Here is a 23069-nt window from a genome sequence, read left to right as displayed (position 1 = left end):
TTTTTTTTGAGGGGGGGTATTTTTTCATAGTCTTTCCTTCCTGATTTCTAAACAAAAGAGTTCTCCCCCCATATCTCACAGTGTAACAACTGACCCACAGAACTACCCTGGGGATTCCGTGAAACAGCACATGTAAACACATGTTCATGTGCTGTATATTTTTTATGCGCACATTTCTACATTTATGACCTATATTTTGATGGCTCTCACTTTACAGTGAAAGGATTTTCACTTTATGGGACTTAAGATTGTTTTTAAAGCCCATACCTTTCAAAGGATCCCTTTTCAATTACTCGTGTGACCCAGACCCAGTTTGCCAACTACCCACTGGTGTGTTTTTGCTTAAGTCTCAGTTGATACGTTTAAACTCAACTTTATAAAATACAAGTCAGTTAGTTGCTTCTCCTGAATTTCCTATGACCACGGATGACTCATGGGTTGTGCCAGTAAAACTCTGCGTGTAAGGCTCTGCTTCCTATGCATGCAAACTCTGCAAAACTTGCCATGTCTGCCCCCTTTCCACTTCCCCTGCTGCCACCTCCCCGTGGGCCTCGAAATCTCGCTCAGGAATGGCATCCAGAACTATTCGACTGTTCTCTGTCTCCTCCAGCTCGCTGTCAGAAGATAAAACTTCCTAAGCTGGAGGGTTCCTCGTATGACTCCTCTGCTCAAAAGCCTCCAACTGCATTTGAGCACAGCCTTGCTTTTCTAGTCACCTTTCCTGTTTCTTAGCTTTACGGAGTCTGTGCTTCAAAGTAAATTGGACGCTTTCTTCCCTGACTGCCTCATACTTTCCTGACTTTGGACATGGTCTTTCTGAGGTTAGCTCAAAGCTTTTCTAGATATTCTTTCCCCACTACCAAATATGCTCTTGATCCCTGTTAAAACTCCATGACACTTTACTCCCTTCTCTTTATGTCTAAGATACATTATAGTGAATAATTATCGTGCCCGCAAAAATTCACTTCTTGTTGGATGGAGGCTGGGTTGTCCATATTGATCCTAGGACAGAGCCGTGGGTGAGGCAGCTGTTCGCTAAGCAGCAGATTGATTTCATTGTATGGAACATGCCCACGGAGAGTCTACCTTCCAGGCCTGGGTGCCGCTGCTCCATTGAAGATGAATGTGCAACATTTGCTCATGCTTTTTCTCATCAACAGCACTGCCCATGCATCATCAATAAAGACTCATGGAATGCCTACCGATGTAATCCATGCCCACTTTGGTAGAATTGTATGTGACTGGCACAGATTCACCACAGATACTTTTCACTGCAGGACTTCATTGGTGGCAGAGGTCAGAGTTAGGCATGGCCTGGCAAAACTGACAGTGCCCTTAGTTAGGCGTGGTCTGGCAAAACTGACAGTGCCCTTAAATCAGGAAACGAGAAAGCAGAAACTCGCCTTCATACGGAGGAAATTTAGAAGTTTATGTGCTGCTGTGATTTTGTTCAGAGATAGAACTCTCCTGCCACTTCTTGTTAGTTTAGCCTTATTCATTGTGAAGCTTATTTGTGTGAAGGGTGTGAAGCATACCCTACTCGTACTTAGGAACACTAGCGAGCAATACAGACTTTTGGGCCCATTTTATTTTTTGTTTAAATTTTCAAGTTTTTATTAAAATTCTAGTGCATTAGCATCTCTGGTAAAATTAGCTTCAGGTATAGAATTTAGTGATTTGCCACTTACATACTCATCACAGTGAGTGTCATGCTTAGTGCCCATCACCTATTTAGTCCATCCCCAACCCACCTCCCTCCACTAATGCTGTTTGTTTTCTGTAAGTGAATCTTTTATGGTTTGCTTCTCTCTCTCTTCTTTGTCCTTTCCCATGTTCATCTGTTTTGTTTCTTAAATTCTACATATGAGTGAAATCATATGGTATTTATCTTTTTCTGATTGATATATTTCTCTTGGCATAATGCACTCTAGCTCTATCCACATCATTATAAATGGTAAGATTTCATTCTTTTTGATGGCTGAGTAATAGTTTATTGTTAATCTATAACCACATCTTCTTTATCCATTCATCAGTTGATGAATGTTTGGACTCTTTCCAAAGTTTGCCTATTGTTGGTAATGTTGTTATAAACATCAGAGGCCATTTTTTAGTAAAATCACCAAAATATAAAAGCATATGGCATTAAGTAGACCTCTGAAAGGACTCTTGCTTAGAGTATGAGAGCTGAAATAAGAAGGCAACGTCATTTTATTTGATCTCAGCTAGGAATGTGCAGGTTGGTTGACTTAATTTTTTCAACACTCCGCACACGTTTGTGAATATCCACAGAAGTACCTGAATATTGATTTCAAAGTTACAGGTACATTTTAGCATGTAGGTAAATTCATAAATGTGGCATCTGCAAATAATGAGGATCAATGGTACTTAGGATCATCAACCAGTAGGCAAAGATTATATTTCATTAGTTCCTTAGGTTGAAATGATGTTTATTAGGTTTCTCACCATTCCTCAGCTTGCGCTGTGTGCTAGTGATGAGAAGCTGTTTAGTATCCCCACTTAGATTTACTGCTTTAAATCTAAAAACTTTTAAATTATATAGTATGTTTTGCTTGGAAAGCTGGGCTCCCATCTTCATCACTCAGTTCCCATTTAATCATTATAGTTCAAGTTAGCGTTACCTCCACGAGGAAGCCACCAAGTGACCTCCCTCTGAAAGTATGCATTTCTCTATTTCGGCATCTGGAATTTTCTGTCATCTCTATATTGAGAACTTCTAAATAAGGCCCATGTTCAATCATTGTGTGGCTATAATATCTATCTAGCAGAATGCTTGGCACATAGTAGATACTAAATATTGGATTGGATTGAATTGAACTAAACTAGGAAGAGCATAGAAAAATTGCCTATTTTTGAAAAAAAAAAGAATTTAACTTGAGTATGTAAAAAAAAAAAAAAACACTTTCAGAAACCAGGATTGCATTTAATAAGTAAAAGTGAAAGATAGTACAGTGAGGAACAAAAAAACCCAAATTCAATTGATTTAAGAAAGACTCTGTGTGCTCAAGTACCGAGGGGGAAATGGCTTAAAACTCATCATCCAACACAAATCAGATGATTCAGCAGCCTCAAGCAATTATTTAAAAAGCTAACATTATGCAGGAGTATATTAATAGGAGTATGACAAGCTTATCATGAGTAGTAATCTTTCTCCCATATTTGGCAATAATCAAGCCTTTCCTGAAGTATTTATGAGAGTTGTAGAGAAATTGGAGCTCATTCAAAGAAGATCTACAAAAATGAAAATAAGACAATTAGAAAAGATGAAAGGGACTCTGGGCCTCCAAACAGGTCAGAGAACAGCAAGGAGGAACAAAGGAATGAATTAGAACTTGTCATCAAGCCCAGCCCAGTATTTGGCACAAGGCTCAGTAAACAACTCATTGATTAATTAGAGTACTGTATTTGAGGCTCAAAAGACCAAGATCAGTGGTCCTGCATGCGTAGGGTAGTCAAAACCGGGTGCAATAGATTAAAATGTTCAAAACAGATTAAAAGTTATTTGAAGGAGACTCTGCTGGTGCCAAGGGATTAAACACGGGAACAAACTTTAGCGAGAGATCTTGAAATGTTCCTTCATACATATCTGTTAGCACCATTCAGATGACAGACAGCTTTGACTGGCTTTAACTAAGTCCAGTCTAGAAACAGAGGCCAGACTAATTGCCCTTTTAACCACTCTGACAGAATTATAATACCTACTGGTGTAACACATATCCATTATTTTTCTGATCAAGAAGTCTGTGACCATCGTTTCATTTACTCTGTTTAACTTGTGTCCGCCATTGACTATTTTCATATTTCTCACCTCCACTCTCACATATATTTCCCTAGGGATGACCAAGAAAAGTGTCTCCGTTTATGTCCTTCTTATTCTCACCTGGTAATAGACTTGAATCAAGCTATAGGAAGAAATAACTCTTGACATAGGAAGTTGACTACATTTCTTGCAGAAATAGGAACAGTAATGATTGTTTTTATAGCACCTAATAAGAATTCAAATGTTCCCTGTACTAGGATGGGAGATGTATATGCTTTTTCTCATCTAATCCTCACAAAAAAAGTTTCTGAGCAAAGTACTATTATAATCTCTTTCATGGATGAGGAATACTCATTGTTAAGTAATTTCTAAGCCACAGGAATTAAGAGGCAGAGTGGGGATTCCATTGCAGATCTTTCTGACCCCAGAATACAGAATCCAGGTTCTTAACCATTATCTTTGTTTATTCTTTCATTCACTCACTCATTCACCTATCCTATTTATTGAAATGATCTTTACTGAAGCCCCTACTATATGGCATGATTTTTGTTGGCGGTGGAGCATAGTTTGGGTTCCCAAGGAAACAAAGTCTGAGATGGAGATTTTCTTGCACGCAGTTTATTGGGGGTGTGCTCCCAGGAACAACAAGCATTGGGCAGAGGGGCAAGATTCATTGTAAATATGTGGTTGCACAAAAGGCCTCAGCCCGTCTCCTGAGAGCTCTTGAGCTAGGTGGCCCTTCAGCATTGTCCCAGATTGTGGCAAGAGGTCTGGTCCTTCACACTCTGATTCACTAGTCACCAAGTGGGGGCTTCCCCAGGGAAGATATTTACCTTGGTGAGGCAGGACTCCTTTATCCAAGAGCGATTACAACCTCAGGACACTCCCAGATGGTATACAACAGTGAAAACACCTAAGAATACCTACCTTTGTGATGTTTACCTATTAGTAGAGGAATGGGAGAAGCTGTCAAAATATCCCACCACCCCACCACCCCACCACCCCCCGTGGCAGATGGTGGTGTGTTGCAAGGAGAAAATAAACTGAGGGAGAGGTAGCTAGAGGGAGAGGGTTGGGAATGAGGCAGTTGAGGTAAATCTTCATTAAGAAGGTGACATTTGAGCCAATATTTGAAAAGATGAGGAGGAGACACAAGTGAGCAGCCAGGGACAGAGAATTTTTGTGGGAGAGAATAGTCCCGTGCAAAAGTCCCAGGAAGGAGCATTGACTATAGTGTCTGAGGAACAGTGTGTGAGGGAAGGGCGCAGGGATGTGCAGCTGGCCAGTGGGGCTGGACCACAGCCTGCGAAGAACAGAATCATGAGAGATCAAGGCCAAAGAAATAATAGGAGAGAGAATCCCAGATAATGCAGAGGGGCTTATGACTCATTAAGGACTTTGGCATTCATTCTGAATGAGTTAGGAAGTTATTTGAGGGTTCCGAACAGAGGTGTGAATGATCTGACAAATTTTAAAAGGCTCCCTCTTATGTGTTAAGAACAGATTGTAGGGAGACAAAGCAAAAATAGAATAAGAGTTAAGCTTCTGCAGTGGTATAGGCAAGCACCGGCAGTAGTTCATGCTAGGGTGGTAATGGTGGAGGTGGTCAGAAGTGGCTGGACACTTGATACTTCTGGAGGGTGAACCCAGGGGAATGCACCAATTGAGGCCCTATGACATGCTCTTCGGCCTTGAGCAAATTACTTAATTTCCAAGAGCCTGTCCTTAAAATATGGAACAATATGTCTACTCCATCCAAGAGCTTGTGAAGTTTAAATGAAAAAAATATACGTGATGTGCATGGCCTGGCGCCTGATACAAAATGAATGACCAATAAACACTCTTCCTCCCCTTGCTTGCCTCCCATCTTTATCAATACGCTTTTCCTTTCATTACTTCATTCAGTCTCCAAATATATACTCTGAGGTAACAAGGCAAGCATTAGCAACTTTGATTTATAAATGAAGACATATAATGCCATTAATTTAAATGATTTATATGAAACTTACCCCCAAATTAATGAAAACAGCTCTGGGCTTAATTCCCCTTACAGCACACCTTCAGGTGTAGAGGAAGGCTTCTGACAGGTTGGTGTTGAAATCCTTTAAGATGCCTCATAAATCTCATAAGAAGCAAAACTCACCCTACTTTTTGGTGGATTTAAAAAGCGTGTTCTTCAAATTTTAAATTTTAAAGGTTTCTTTTAAAGAAACATATGCTCTCCCAGCTGTCTACATCTAATAAAGCAGCTACTGACAGAAGGGGGAAAAAATGGAATATAACATTTCAGGGGTTCTTCAGATACATTGAATACTATGAATGTAGTTAAATCAGGTTAACATGCAAGTGTAGGGATTATGGGAAGGTGAAATGTCCTATAATGCACCTAGAATCCCAGATTTCCAGAGGCAATAATGTTTACAATATATAGGTTACTAACAAGCCAGAAAAGGCACAGGTTATTAAATAAACAAACAAAAGCAAAAATGCACTCTTTCTGCTATTTATATATTTAAAAATCTCATCTTTACGGGCACCTGGGTGGCTTAAGCGTCTGCCTTCAGCTCAGGTCGTGATCCTGGGGTCCTGGGATCAAGCCCCACGTAGGGCTCTGCACTCAGCGGGGAGTCTGCTTCTCCCTCTGCCTCTGCCCTTCCCCACTCATGCTTTCTCTCTTTCTCTCACTGTTTCTCAAATGCATAAAATCTTTAAAAAAGTAATGTGTTTAATTACAAGATATCTTTATAACATTTCATGTTAACAAGATTTATAGTGTTGTTCCTCTCCCTCACAATCCCATGTAAATAATGATACAAGGAAGTCAGCACACGTCCCTGTTTGCTTTACTTTCTCATGGTCAGAAGTAGAAATACTGTAACAGTATTTGAAGAATTGAAGAATTTTCTTAAGTCACAATGGTAAAAACCAGTTTAAAAAAAGGAATCAATACAAAGAGGAAAATCATTAGACTTGTTAACAACTAATGCTGTGGTTTTGAGTTGAGTCAATACCTTCAATAAAAGCTATTTTTCATATAATTGACTGATGAAGCTGATATCTTACATGACTTATAGGATGATTTATGTTTAAAAGTAAATTTGGTTTTGGACACGGATCTTTCTGATCTCACTCTGCTCACAAGAGGGTCAAAATAATAAGGCTGTCGGGGCCCAAAAGGAAGAGCGAGGGCTTCTCCAGCTGCCTACTCCCTCGAGGTAGTCTCTCCTCTTCCAGGGGAGCTTCAAATACAAACTTGCTGAAAGGACAATTATGAGAGCCTCAACTGAGCCTCGCAGAATCATCTGGGAAGCTTGTTAAATATGTACATTCTTACACCTCTTGCCAACTCTCTCATATCCCAATCACCAGGGTGCGATCCAGAAATCTTACTTAATAAGATCTCTGGATATTTTCACATTATAACGTTTGGGAGTCACACATTTTTTTAAAATATTTTATTTATTTATTTATTTATTTGTTTATTTGTTTATTTATTTATTTATTTATTCATGAGACACACACACACACACACACACACACACAGAGAGAGAGAGAGACAAAGACAGAGACACCGGCAGAGGGAGAAGCAGACTCCTTGCAGGGAGCCCAATGTGGGACTTGATCCCAGAGCCCCAGGATCACGATCTGAGCTAAAGGCAGACGCTCAACCACTGAGCCACCCAAGCATCCCTGAGTGCCACACATTCTAACTCCCAAAATATCACAAACCAGTTACTGAGCCTTACTGAGCCTCGGTTTCCATCTTTGTGAATTGAAGATAGTTATACTCACCCCATAAGATCATCGTAAAGGTTAAATTAGAGAAAACCAAGACAAGAGATAGGAAGCTTGCAATGCTTAGTGCTGTTTTTAATCATGGCTAGTGACCCCGAGTTCCTGGTTTTCCAGGCTGATCCCGTCGAAAAACACAGGATTTGAGGATGTCTTTAAGACAGCAGGTCAAGGGATAGAACATGAAATTTAGACATATCACTGATTAAAATGAAGCCAGAAAAGATTTGGCAGGAGTGAAAGAAAAATGAGTGTTTAGGATGCTGAGAGTCTCAGTGAAATCAAAGAAAAATGTGTAGTGAGCTGCCATGGACAGCTGGTGGGCTGCAGAGTAGAGAAGAAGGTATGCTTTCTTTCCTCAGACTTCTAGAAGGGAAATTGTGTGTGTGTGTATGTGTGTGTGTGTGTGTGCATGTGTGTGTAGCCATGTGTCTGTGTGTATGCATATAAGTGGGTTGGAAATGTGATGATAGCACCATGAAAAGTGCATGACATCAGCTGCAAAAGTCATGAAACGTGAAACATGAGACCATTTGATATGGGGCAATGTAAAACTCTCGAGCCAACATCAAAACCCTATTTCTCCTTCATCTGAACAATCTGTTCCTCTTCCCTAAAAAATTAAGTTGTGCTTCTCTTTATGAGAGCAAGGAGTTAGAGAACAAAACGAGAAAGTTGCCAAAGAACAAGGAAGTTAGAATTGAAGATGGCACTGGTCTTGGGCTTTCCAAATATGGCAAGACCAGGGTGTGATGACAAATCACACACAGTGATGAGGTGGACAGGAAAGCCAGTGGGATTGAGGCCAAGGGCCCCTGATGTGACTATGACAGTATGGGATCCCAGCAGAGCTAGGGGGATGGCAGGGTTTCTGGGGTGGGAGGTGTAGGAAGACTGGGCTCTGGAGGCAATAAAGTGATCACTGCGAGCTAGAGGGTGTTCAGGTGCCCAGTCGGTGAGGAGGAGGGGAAAGGGGTCAAGGGCTTTGGTCATGGTCATGGTGGACACTTCACTCCCATTAGGCTAAAAAGTGTCATGGGGGTTGTAGAGCAGGGATTATGCCTCCTACCCAGACCCTGGTCCCCCCCCCACCCCGCTGCCCCGAACAGGAGAGGATAAGCAGTGTATGCTCAGGCAGTTTCAAGGGAAGCCAAGAGCCTCAAAGGATCATCAGACATCAGAAAGGCAGAAGGTTCCATCTGTCAAAAGTTTGAGATGCTGGGAAAGCCGTTGACCCGATGGGGCAGGCAGGTTTCCCGAGGATGTTCCTGGTGCCCTCAAGCAGGGCCTTGCTCTCAGAGGGAGACTCTGCTCTTGGACATTGCCTTGACGTTCTTAGCCATCTTTGCATTTGTTTTGTCAATGAAAATCTGATGGAATGATGGAGAATGTGTGCGAGCTTGGAACCTCAGCTCACCTCCTGCCCTGCCTCCCTGGACAAAGCCTCAGCCACCTACTGTTAGGCCACCGTTGGCCCAGCACAGGATTTTGACAAGTGACATGGCTCTCAGCCCCTTGGAATTATTTGGCAAGCACCTCCTGTCACTTCAAACGGAGAGCTGCCAGCCACACCCACAGACCATCTCCTTCCTTGGTGTGAAGCTTCTTAGAGATGAAGTTGGCAACCAGGTGACTCAAGTCACAGGAAGGGTGATTTACACAAAGGCTCTGCCCACCCGGAAAGACCCACATTTCTCCATTCCTGTGACCTGCCTCTAATAGAAATGACCAAGGATAATCTCAGGAATCCTGTTAGCTCAGAACCAACCTTATTTCCCTCAGTAACACATCATCATCATCATGGCCAGAATTCATAGTTTCCATTCTTAAGGAAAATAAAATGTTATAATATACTTCCACTGTGTAAAAAAAAAAAAAAAAAAAAAAAAAAAAAAGCCCCCCCCAGCCTACTCCCCCACTGCTCAGTGACTGCTGCTACCCCGTCACACACACACTGAGGGACCAGGTAGGGGCTTGGGGATGAATAAGGGGGGTCAGGAATGCAAGCCCCACACCGAAAGTGGTTGGGCAGGGCCTGGGTTCTTGTGAGGGGTCTGTGCTTGTACCTCACCAGAGGGAGCACAACATTAGTTTTTAAAACCACCATGACTGGTTTTTAAAAGAGACCAGAGAAGAAAGGAAAAAGCATTCCCCACCCCTGCTTCTTCATGCAAGGGGCACTGGGCCCTACAATCATGCAACTGGCCCCAACTAGAGGTTTCCAAAGGTAACAAAGGAAGATCACACAGAAGAAGGACAAGGAGGAGGGGACAAGGGGGACACCCATGGGACTCCAGGGGAGGGCGGCTGGCTAAACAGCAGGGGATGATGGGCCTTGCATTTTGAGCCGTGCCAAGGAGAAGATTGTGAGAGAGATGGAAACCACCCTGTCAAAGATCCAAATGGAACGCTGGCAGGAATTTTAGTGTGAGTGCCCTGAACCCTGGTGCTTACCTTTATTGCTCGTGGCCTCTGCTCAGGACACCAATCAGAAAGTTGGGAGCTTCTCATAAGTTGGTTCAATAAATCCTTTCCCAGCGGCTACCTAGACAAACCACTTCCAATCTCAAACAGCTCCTCTTGCCGGATGCAGCAGATTGCAGAGGGGGCAAGGTGGAGGCCATGGGGGGTGGTTTGGGGGGGTGGGGGGCGGTAGGGGCAGGATTAAATCTCATTGTAAAGAACTGGGTGTAGCCCAGACTTATTGAGCTTACAAAGGAAAAAACGAAAAGTCTTTGAATCCTGGCTTTTCAGGTGCCAATTTCTAAACTGATTAAAGACTCTAATTTCTTTGAGGTTTATCTGTAAAACGAGGATGGTGATCACTCTTCCTTTCTGAGTACCTGTGTCTGTCAAAAGCGTCAAAGTATATGAAAAATGTGAAACTGCCTTGCCAATAGCTACATAAATATTAATTGGTACTCGAAGTCTATACAGTTTTTTTTCTTTTTTCTTTCTTTCTTTCTTTCTTTCTTTCTTTCTTTCTTTCTTTCTTTCTTTCTTTTTTTTTTTTTTTGATAGATTACTGGATCCTTCGGATTACTCTGTGACAGCATTTAGGAGAGACACACAGGAGTCATGCTTCATGACTGCCAGCCCCACATCTCTGGAAGGTTAAAGCCTTAGGGTGGAGCCCCGAAAATGTTAAACACAAACGAAGCTAAAGCGAAAGGTGAAGTTCCAACACAGAGGAAAGCTAAGTTTATACATACAGATGTCAAGTGTGAATGCATGAATGTCCTAGAATATATATATATATATGTATATATATATGTATATATATTATATATATACATATTAGATTAAGAAGGTGGGAAGAAAAGGAAAAGGTCTTATCTTTCTGAGGTTTAGAATACTTTCTACTCTATGGCATTCATCAACAGCGAAGGAGTCTCTTTGTGTTCTTGTCCCTTTTTCCTTTCCATATATCATGGAAGGGGCTAATATGTAAGTGGGCTTAGCCTTGCTCACCCACTTTTCCTTATTTATCAGTGGAATATCCACAAGAGAGCACCTGCGGGCAGCAATGGGGAGGGGAAAAAAAAAAAAACTATGACCAATCAAAAGAGACCAATGAAGCATCTCGTTCAGTAATGATGTCAGGGTTTTACAAAAGGAGTGGAAGACGGTCCACAAATGAAAATTTGAGCAAAAATGTTTGGGTCCCCTCTTAATCAACCAAATGTTTCTGAAACCTGTTTTCTCAAAACGTGAATTTAACATTTTCAAGTAGGTCATGTTCACCTCTTCAATTTTGTCAGGTTTGCAAATCGAACAGAATTGAAAATCCTAATGTGTGCCAAATTGTTTTGTTTTGTTTTGGAGTTTTTTGCTTTTTTTTTTTTTTTTTCCTCTTGTGGAGATTAAAATAGGAAGTAGAGTAAGATGTAGGCGTTGGGCCCCGACACCAGCGCAATTCCCGCAGGTGGCGGTGCTGGCGTCGCTTCTTTGAAAAGATCGCCACCCAGCGGAAATCATGAGTCAAAGCAACATCTGCAATGCACCACTCAGGCTGCAGAATATCTAATAACATAAAGAAGAAAAACACGTATTTCAGTGGATGAGGTGGGCCACCTAGGAAACACATATGAGGTCGTGGGCCTAGTATGTGTATTTTCGCATGACTTATTTCATTTATCTATTTCATTCCTAAGTACTATTAAAACTGCATATAGCTTTCCTTTACTCATTAGGGCTTGACTTCTAATTTTGTTCCCCTTCATACTTGGAAATACTTTTAGAATATTGATATCCTGATATGTGACTGCAGGGGCAAAATTTACATTTGGGGAAAAATCCTCAATTTTAAAATAATCGGTAATTTAATTAGTACCCCCCGAAAATGTTTAAGAGCCTGACATACTAAAAACATTCTATCTCCGTTAGGTCTTAGAAATGAACAAAAAACAATTTTCCTTAAACGCCTCTGTTTCCGAGCATTTCTGACTAGGTTCTAAATCATAGCAAGTAGGGCAGGAGATATTTTAGTTGGTTGATTCAAGTAGAAATGGGTTAATTTTCTTGGCTTCAATTTCTGATAGTTTTCAATCACAGCAATTTCTGAAAGCATATTTCACGTGAAATATGATCCATGTAGTAATCTTTTTTTTTTTTTGCTAGGTAGCAAATATGGGAACTTAAAAGAAAGCAACAGATCTTTAAGGTAGGTAGGTTTAAACGGATGATTTAGCAGCTATAAGAAATGTATATCCTATTTTTTTAAAAAAAGGAAAAGCTGCCAACCTCAAAAGTTAACTCCCTTAAGAAGCCCCTAAAAATGATTTCACATTAAGTCAGATTCTGAAGATAATGATTTTTGGTTGATTAGATTCCTCTGGGTTATCAATTTTCAAAGTGTCTAGACTTATGGAGTCGGAAAGAGTATAAGCAGGGAAAAGACAACTTCATAGATATTTGAAGTTTTTTTGTCCTTTGTCTACCCTCATTAGATCTGTTGTCACACTGTTGGGTGACTGTCTATTAACTCATCAATCTCCCCAAGAAATGATAAGCTCCTTGGAAGCAGAGACTATTTTTTATATGCAATCATTCTAGAGTGCCATTTGGCCGGTGTCTGTTCTAATTAATTGATACTCCACTGGTGGTTAAAAATTTTGAATATAACTCTTAGATATTATCCATAGCACTTAGAATAGTCCCTGACATTTTAGGAAGGACACAAAACACAATGAGTGAGTGAATGAACGGATGGCCTCTCAAATTGGATCTACCCTCTGCTTTAAGTGTACGTTTATTGAATGCATCACTCTGCCCCCCACACAAATATCTCTTACTTAAGTTAATCTCCTGTAGAAGGTATGATCAACATTTGTAAGGCAAAGGCAAACATAAATTATTCTTCTCTTTTATTTTTTTCTTTAAACATTTTATTTATCTCTTCATGAAAGACAGAGAGAGAGAGAGAGAGAGAGAGAGGCAGAGACACAGGCAGAGGGAGAAGCAGGCTCCATGCAGGGAGCCTGATGTGGGACTCGATCCCGGGTCTCCAGGATCATGCCCTGAGCTGAAGGAAGGTGCTTAACTGTGGAGCCACCCAGGTGTCCCTATTCTTCTCTTTTTTAGATCATCACTAGCCTCAGCATCTTTATCGTTAATCAATCAATAAAGGAAAACTAAAGGGAACTATTTTGTCATATGAAATTATAAATGTGTCTATAAATGTACAAAGACACGTACATAATATACACATATTACAGCATATGTATTACAGTATGCATTAGTACATAACATATAATTATACAAATGCATGTAAATATAATCTTAGGAATAAGTAGTGTATTTAGTAATGGAATGGAAAAGATTTTTAGGGCGTCCGGGTGGCTCAGTCGGTTAAGCATCTGACACTTGATCTCAGCTCAGGTCTCACAGTTATCAGTTCAAGCTGTGCATTGGGCTCCATGCTGGGTGGAAAAAAAAGAAAAAGAAAGAAAGAAAGAAAGAAAAGAAAGAAAGAAAGAAAGAAAGAAAGAAAGAAAGAAAGAAAGAAAGAAAGAAAGAAAGAAAAAAGAAAGAAAGAAAGAAAGAAAGAAAGAAAGAAAGAAAGAAAGAAAGAAAGAAAGAAAGAAATCGTAGGTGTATTACCATTAATTATAAGTTCATCTACCTGGATAAGTATACTCGATGTCTGATCGCTGCCTAGTGACATTATTTAAAGGACTGGACAGCCCACATGTAACTTACCTGTATTTATGTTCAATTTAGTGAGCACTAATGATCTTCTGTTGGCAAAGTAGCTGTGTTATGAGTGTAAACGTTAGTGTCCTATAGTTTTTGTATAGAAGTGGCTAATAATAACGAACCACCTAAATGCTAAAAAATTCTGCGTTCTAAAACACACTTGACTTCAAGGATTTTAGCAAAATCCTTGCGACTCTGTCTGGTGTATGTCATCGAGACCAATCAGCTTTCTCTCTCCAGCCTGTATCAGCAATGCATCACCACATATCATCCTCCTCCAATCTTATCCTGTTCTGTTTCCACAGGCCTCCCTTTCCCTCTAAGTCACCGGCTTTGCTACACTGGACAAACTAATCCATGCTAATTTATTCACTGGGTATTATTCATTGTCAACTCTCTCCTGACAAGTGCAGAATGTAGTAGTTGATTCATAAAGAAAAAAGCTGTCTTCAACTAAAGGAGTAGTGAGGCTTAAGGTACAGTTGTTTAGGTTAGAGAAAACAGAAACAGGACGTTGACCAGTGGAAACTATTCTGGAAAAATAATTTTAAAGTACCACAAAATTTAAATTCCCTGTCTTACACCGTATTTAAGGCTGGGTGTGATGGTAATGAGTGGCAGAGGAGTTGTAACACCTTACATGGTATTATTCCTTAGCTAATTCCCTATTTCCTCTGAAGTTTCATCCACATTTCCTATTGAAATCCTTGCTTCCTCTCATTCCTGATACTTTTCATCGTGGTGAAACTTTCTCAGCTTTTACACTTGGACTCTTCATTATATCCAGAGCTTTTTCTTTTCTTTCTTTCTTTCTTTCTTTCTTTCTTTCTTTCTTTCTTTCTTTCTTTCTTTCTTTCTTCTTCTTTCTTTTCTTTCTTTCTTTCTTTCTTTCTTTCTTTCTTTCTTTCTTTCTTTCTTTCTTTCTTTCTTTCTTTCTTTCTTTCTTTCTTTCTTTCATCCAAAGCTTTCAACTGACCTCCTCATATTGGCTCCTGCTTCGATTTTCTGTATTTTCTAGTTTCTACTTTCCCCTACCAGTGACTGGCATGTGGCAGCCCTTGGGCTCTTATCCTGCCAGTAGCTAACAATTTTCCATTCCCACCCACTTCCATTAGTGACAGCCGATTCCTAATTGAGAGAATTAAGAGCTCTGCAATCAGAACGTGCTTTCTACTCTCACCTTAGAAGAAAGGCGAAAAGGGGCCAGGAAACGGCTCTAATGATGTGAATATTCTAGCACAGTTTGGCACTCCGCTTCTTGTCTCTCTTGAAAAACGTTTCATCCCATAAATAATTTATCACAGAACCTTCGGACATCAATTACTGAGACTCAGCATTTTTTTCAGGACAGGATTACAACGTGCAGTGTGACTGCAGACGTTTAACTTTGGAATATTCACTTTGAATTATATGCCCTTGAATGCTCTGAACTGAATTGGAAATTTCATCATACTCCCCTCCATTTCAGGGAGCAGAGCAAGACCGGGGTGGGGGTGGTGGTTCCAACCTGGGTCATCAATTGGCCTTGCAGCCTTGACTGCAGGAGCTGTTCTGGGTAGCCGTGTGCTTCAGCTTTCTTACTGCTAAACTAAACAGGGGTGCATGGCACACAGCTCCTGGCACAGGGTAAGGACTCGGCCAATGTTAACTTTAAATGTGGCATAAAATAAGTGTTTACATTTCCAAACCAAGTACTTTGCATTGCAGAATTATAATAAACTTAAAATGTATTTTCAGGTGCACTTTAAGAGGAGAGTTGTCGCTGTGAGCTTTAACAATCGTGGTTCGTATTTGTGATTCTGTGGCCCAAAAAGCTAGGGCCACCAGCTTCCTTCTTACATTAAGGGACTTTGTGTTCAGTTCCTATGAGGATCCGTCTGTCCACAAGGACCTGCCTGTTGTGTGACACAGAGCTAAGGGTGCAAGAGATGCTCTCCAGCCTTCCTGCTGAAAATGGCTTCAGTACCCACATCGCAAAATAAGTCACTATGCTTCCCTATGAGAACTACTTTGATCACCGTAGATCATTTCATAGATTTCATTTTATTTTTTCATAACACGAAAGACATCTATTGAGGGCTTTTCATAGGCAAGAGTCTGCACTGAAAATAGAAAATCAATTCTTTGCCCTGGGGGATTTCCTAGGCAGAAGAGAACCAGGGAAAATGATAATTTTAAAAGGATAATGGAATTATGAGTGAAGTGAGTGTGAAGGAAGTACAAAGCAGGAGCACTTGTTCTTTCCAGAGGTGCTCGGAGCAATCGATGAGCGCATTACTAGGCTAGTTGGAAATGTGGAAACTGCTTCTCAGGCTGAGACAGAGCCAATCCTTAGCACTGATTTATGCTCCCAATAGAAGTGGGTAAGCAGCTGGAAAGAGCTGGAAATGGGACAGTAATAAAAATATTAATTATCCTCTGGATGCCAGACAAATAAGCAGGTTTGTCTCTTTCCCTAATAAGTTGTGCTCTAATTAGTGTCTGTGATCGTTAATAAATTAAATGATGCTCAAGTCCCAGGAGGTAATCGACTATCACAGGTCCTGCATGTAAAACGAGGCCAAAATAATATAACACTGTATGTCAATGACTGAAATTAATATAAAAACTTAAATTTAAAAAAATATATACATAAAATAAGTAAAACTAGGCCAATGGACACATACTCTTTATTTCTCAGGATTAAAGTATTAAGCATCATTTATTTCGGCGACGTGGACTTAAAATTTAAGCATATAAAGATCTATTCCAAATTTGTTGTCTCTTCTGCTCTTGATATTAAAGTCAAAACAAATACACCATCCGTACAGAGTGCTGATGGTAACTAGTGGTGTAAATGTTAAAAGGAATTCAAAACAGATTGTAGTAATACCATTAGATAAACTTTTATTATAAATATGAAAATAATAATTTGTGGAATCCAAGACTCTTGTAGGTCTCTTTTCTTTCTTTCTCTTATAAACTTTGATAGTTTATATTAATATTTAGTTTCATAGGTCAAAAGGACACATTTTACTATTATTAAAGTCCAAAATATCTGGCAACACATTCAAATAAATGATACAAATATCTCCATATGGAGCTTTGTGCTAACATCTTTAAAAATATTCCTTTTCTATGTATTAATATATGTGTCCCCCCAAAAATGTATCTGTAAATACAACAGGAACACCGTGATCATTTTAGTTCTCATCTAAGTTTCACCTTTGCCACTAGATGGCACCTATATATTAACAGTTGAAGAGCATATGTACCGAAAGAAGACAAAACTGAGTAAATTTTTTAGAAGTTCAAAACGAACTAGGGGTGGTGGAAGGGGAGGAGGGTGGGGGGTGGGGGTGAATGGGTGACGGGCACTGAGGGGAGCACTTGACGGGATGAGCACTGGGTGTTATTCTGTATCTTGGCAAATTGAACACCAATAAAAAATAAATTAATTATTAAAAACAAAACAAAACAAAAAAGTTATTTGACTTTGTTTTGTATTTAAATATTTGTTCTGGTATATACTTTACGGTGATGGGTTGATTGCCAGAAATATTGTGGAATTCACAAAATTTTTTTAAGAAAAGGAAAACGTGATTTAGTTTTATTTATTTTATTTTATTTATTTAAAGATTTATTTTTATTTGAAAGGGAGAGAGAAAGAAAGAGAGAGAAAGTGAGCACAAGCAGGGGGAGGAGCAAAGGGAGAGAGAATCTCAAGCAGACTCCCCAATGAGAGTGGAGCCCAATGTGGGGCTTGATCTCACGACCCTGAGATCATGACCTGAGCCAAATTCAAGGCTCAAACGTCAACCAACTGAGCCACCCAGGAGCCCCTGATATTTTTATTTTTTAAAGAATAAATAAAATGTGAACATTGACTTTAGAAAATCCACTCAGGGTGGGAGAATGTAGATCCACTTAGTCCTGACCTCAGCTTGTCATTTTATATTTTCTCACAGCTCAAGGGAATGTTACAATCGAAAGAAAGTTAAAACAAAACAAAACAAATACAATTATATATAGCAGCATTCATTTTGCTTTTGGTAGTGCTATTCATGGCAAATGACATATGAAGTCTAATAGTGATTTTTGTGAGAACTGATGAATTAACACCAGCAAAAAGTCTTGATTACTAGAACTAAAAGTGACATGCAAAAAAATCTAAATGTATTCATAGGAGAGAATATTCCAATATTTCATGATAACGGAAGTATCAATTATTATAAAAAAGTTCAAATGCCACATGAAAATGACACAAGATGCAAATATTAATACCATAAGACAGAACCTTCTATGATGTTACAGTGTTATGACTAATACCCAGGGGTATTACACCCCTACAAAATTACCTACCACCCCTGTGAATATTTTTCTAACCTAAAATTTTAATTTTGGTTTAATTATAGATGAGAAGCAACACAACATCTAAAACTAAATTGTCCCAATCGAGTGTTTTGTTTCCCATCAGATATATGTAGAATGACACACACACATATATATAAAGTTATTAATCAACAGTTTCTAAGATCTTCATCATATGACTTATAGAAATGATTAACCTACTACCAAGAATTATAATTAAGACAGGAATAGTAGTTTCTCTTCCTTAGGCGCTATTATTACCAACCTCACATTGAAGAGACCATAATCTTTTCTCCTCCCCTTGGAACTCAGTTCAAACTTATTAAAGGAAACTTTGTTCCTACACAGGTTGTCTTGAAGAAGACAACAGGGAGAGGTGTTCCAATAATACAATGGGCTCATCACTGTAAACTCCAAACAGAGGACTTGGGTCCTGAAACAATTTATTACTTTGAGTTTCAGCTCCTTCATCTGTATTAGGAAAGTAAAGCATTAGTTCACAGTGTGGCTATATGTTTAAATGTGATAATGGGGGTTCAGAATCTCACATATGCTTACATGGTTTCTGAAATACTAAGATCTCTGTCCTGAATAGCTGATGTGTTCTACGTAGATGGCTTATGGCAGGTATTTAATATTTATTGGGATTTTCATCATCTTTGAGCTTACATAGGACAGAACCTTCTTCTTTAAGCATTACTATGCATGTGTTTGATTTTGAAAAGATGCGTTGCCTAATATGAAAAAGAATGAGCCTGACTTGAGTGGGCCATTCTTAGCACTACTAGCTCTTCGGTTATGGAGGTCAGCCATAAAAAAGAAGGAAACATCACTGGCCTGGCGTTAGGGAAAGATGGTGAAGAACAGAAAGTTCCAGCTGCAGAGATTTAACTGATTTGATCATCCTGCACAACGGTAAGTGCAGCTCAAAGTAATGCATCGGATTAGTTATCTACGGGGGGAATGAGACAGTTAATGAATCATTTAATTATCTTTGAGGTTTTACGTTTGTATTTGCTTCAATTACTAACAAGTGACGTTTAGACACCACTAATATGTCAACTGTCTCACCTGTACATTTACTAAATTCTTATTCTGATGACAAGTAGGTACTGAATATCACTGTTCTGAATGTTAAGTTATTGACCCATTTAGTCTTCAAAATTTCATTTAATCTCATGAGGTAGATACTACCAATGAAGAAAATGAGAGGTCAAAATTTCAGTAACATGCCTAAGGTCACCAAGTAGTAAATGAAAGACATTTCGAAGTTACAGACCGAGAGCTTTATCATTAACTTCCCACAAGGGCTCTGTGATGGCACAAATCCCCCAACCACAGAGCTTCTAGATCTCTAAGGTGCATGAGTATCACCTAAAAGTCTTACTACAAAGCAGATTCTAACCCAGTAGGTTTGAGTGGAGGCTGAGCATCTAACAAGATCTCAGGTGGTATCAATACTGTGGGGTCCATGGACTACACTTTCAATGCTAAAGCACCAGGCCCCTACATTTGCACACTATTTTACCGGGAGCCAAAACTGAATTTCTAGAGCAAGTTAGTTCACTTTTAGTTTAGTGGTGACAACGAAAATATCTAGGTATTTCGGTCCAATGGAACTGCAATGAGATGACGCTTTCTGAGCCTTGTTAATGAACCTACACTGATCTACTGTTCACAAATTGGCATGATTATAAGATTAATTTAGCATATAATGATGAACAGTGATGTATAGTGTCTACTGCACTTCTTAAATACTGGGTTATTTGATCTTCATGGTAGGTCTGAGCGGTAATGGAGTATGACAAGTACGTTTGAGGAAGCAGACCCAAGGTAAGTGGCTACTCCATGGGTCTTACGCAGCAGTGACCACACACAGATGCCCAAACTCTTCTCTTCCATCGCTGACCTTTATGTCTGGTTATGTTCCATTAACTGATTAAAAGTAAATAGGTGCAAAAATAAATAAAAAGGAAAAAGACGCAGAACAATGACTGTACTGAAACAGGTAAGATGGAGCCACATTCAGGAATTGCTTTAAATACACAGATTACCAAAGCTGAAGGGAAGCATTAATATTAAGAGTAATTTTATATTACTATTCCATTAATATGAATCTATCTAAATCAACATAGCTGCATATATAAGCTTTTTGTGCTGTTAAAATCAAAATTAAAGATGTTTTCTTAGTCCTATTCACTCCCTCGCCCCCAGACCACCTCTGAGATGACATTTGTACCGTTTTTTTCCCAGACCCTCTCGGTTTGGTGTAGCTGGCAGGAAACTGGTTATTTCACCTCCTCTGTTTATTTTAATGGAATTAAATATGTTGCAATTGCTTCTTTCCCATGCAGATGTTAAAAATTTTATGAAACTATACTCAAAGTTGATCTCTAAACGTCAGATGTCTTTGCATCCTTAGAAGACTAGTATTTTCACAGAAAAAAAAAATCCCTCTGAGTTACTGTGGAGACAAAGTAATGAAGATAAATCAAGAAACGCTGTCAGTCACCAGGAAAGGAAAATTACCAGAATCTCTATATTTAAAAACACTTGAGAATAGACAGCAAAGATTCTTATCAAGCCTAGGCCTTCCAAACACATTTGTGATTTATAATGTTATTTTTTTCTTCTCATTGACAAAGGAAATAGTACCTCGATGCTTGACAGAAATGGCTGAGTGGCTTCTCCTTTTTTAAAAAAAAAGTTCATGAGACACACACACAGAGAGGCATTGACATGGGCAGAGGGAGAAGCTGGCTCCCTGCGGGGAGACTGTTGTGGAGCTTGATCCCAGGACCCCGGGATCATGATCTGAGCTGAAGGCAGGCGCTCAACCACTGAGCCCCCAGGAGCCCCAGTGGCACCTCTTTATCACTGTGTTCACTCAAACAGTTTGAACTGATTTGAAGAAAAATGAGTTTACTTTGGAAAACTTGTGTTTTCGTCAAGTGTACACTCAACTCTAAAACTAACGACTAGGTTTATTCTGAGTTTGTACCGATGCTGAGTCATCAAGTTGTACTGAACACACCGTGCAGAGGTTCTCCATAGGAGTGCTCCAAGCATGCTAAGCAACAATCCCTAGGGCCCTGTCATTACCTGAGAGTGTAGGGAGGTGTCTGAAAAGTGTCATGATGGGTGTACTGGGATGCCTATCCTCCTCCCCAAACCCCAGCATTATTTATTTCATTTTAATGGGCCTTTAGGATTGGTGATAGGGCCATCACAATTACCTGGCTGATAAAACAGAGTGTTCAGATAGAGAATCATCAGTGACTAATCATTTTCTTCCTCCATTAATTTTTGCTGGTGCCTATTTCAGAAGATATAGGTTGTACAGAAGTGAATAGATAATAGGGCTTCTGTCTACTTCTGAAACTTTTCAGTGGCTGCTCCTTCAGGACACTCGTATTTCCATCCTCAGTTTCTTGAAGGGACTGAGCTCCTCCCAGCTCTTGGCCTTTAGACTCACGCATGGTTCCCTCTGCACACAGTTTAACATCCCTAGCTCTACTCTTGGGTTTCCTCGTGATCTGGATTTTCACAGCAATACATCTCCTTGGCATTGCTTGCCGTGACTAATTTGTCTACCTCATTTAACGTGTCTTTCCTACTAAACTATCAGCAACATAAGAGTAGGGATTTTGGTTTTTTTTTTCACCATTGTATCCTTATTAAAATTCACCTTGGTTGGCCCCTAATAGTATTTGTTGAATAACGGTTGGGGAAGTCGAGGAAATTCCTGAGGGACTGCTCATGCCTACAATCATCCTCTACAATGGCTAGTGAAGAATGCTTTGTGCCTGTAAAGGTGGTTAATGTGTCATTATTTTTTTTATTGTGAAAGTAGAATCTTTTGTAATAATGAGCTGGGAATAGTCCGGATGTGATTATGAAGAATCCCTAAATGAAATCGTAAGTCCTTAATGAAAACATACTTATGATACAGTGAATATTTGAATGTCTTGGATAAAGTATTTATGAGCTATAGTTTGCAAGGATCTGTGGACCAGTATCAGGAGCAGGACTCTTCGTTTCCCCCCCTACATATATACATTAGAATGGAGCTAGTCTTAAACTACAATTATAGGTCACTCAGAAATTGCATCCTGGAGAAAGTTGTGATCTTTTAGAGTATTATTAAATGTTTGGTTATCCATTGCGACAGTTTGGAATGTTCAGTGGCATTTTAAAATTCCCGCCATGTGTTAGTTGTTGCTTCTGTTCATCCTGTTGACCCCTGAAGTATTGCTAATTAGATTTCTGATATTTAAATAATAATGAAAAACAGAGTGCTTTCATTTAACGCTATAATCATTTTTTAAGAGCTTAAGCTTATCCCCCCAAAAGCTGCAGTATGCTGGGATATATGAGTAAAAATCAATATCCAGGTGAGATATCACCATACAGTCTGCTCTTCACCAAATACATATTGAATTGTGATTCAAACTATACTTAGAACGGTTTGTAAAAAAAAAAATGTAATTTTTGAGAAAGGTTCGAAGTCTTCACATCGAGGGATGTTCTGGAAATATGCTATGGATGGAAACTTTTATTAAGTTTTGAGAATTAAGTGCCCAGAAGGAAATGTATTTACTTCCTAAAAATGCTTGAATAAGAACTATTACTTTGAATAATGTATTCTCTGTAGGTAATTGTTTAGACATTAGAAACTAGCTCACACAGGCTTGCACTGAACACATCTTTGGTTTACTCTTCTTTAAAAGGAAGGCCAACTGGGAAAGAAGATATTCCACCCCCAAAAGGCCAATAATCCTTTAAAAAAACTCCATTCTGCAAAAACTATTTTTATGGTTCCTGTGAACTCATGACAAGGAATATATCCAGGAACAAGGCTTCAAAATCTAAGCTATGTTCCATTGTTTGTAGTTACGTTGGATTTTAACTAGATGTACAAGTTGACTTCTGACCATGGGGAATCCTCGCC

Source organism: Nyctereutes procyonoides, unplaced genomic scaffold, assembly GCF_905146905.1.
Source record: "Nyctereutes procyonoides isolate TBG_1078 unplaced genomic scaffold, NYPRO_anot_genome, whole genome shotgun sequence".
NCBI classification, from domain to species: domain Eukaryota; kingdom Metazoa; phylum Chordata; class Mammalia; order Carnivora; family Canidae; genus Nyctereutes; species Nyctereutes procyonoides.
Note: the sequence above shows the minus strand (reverse complement) of the source record.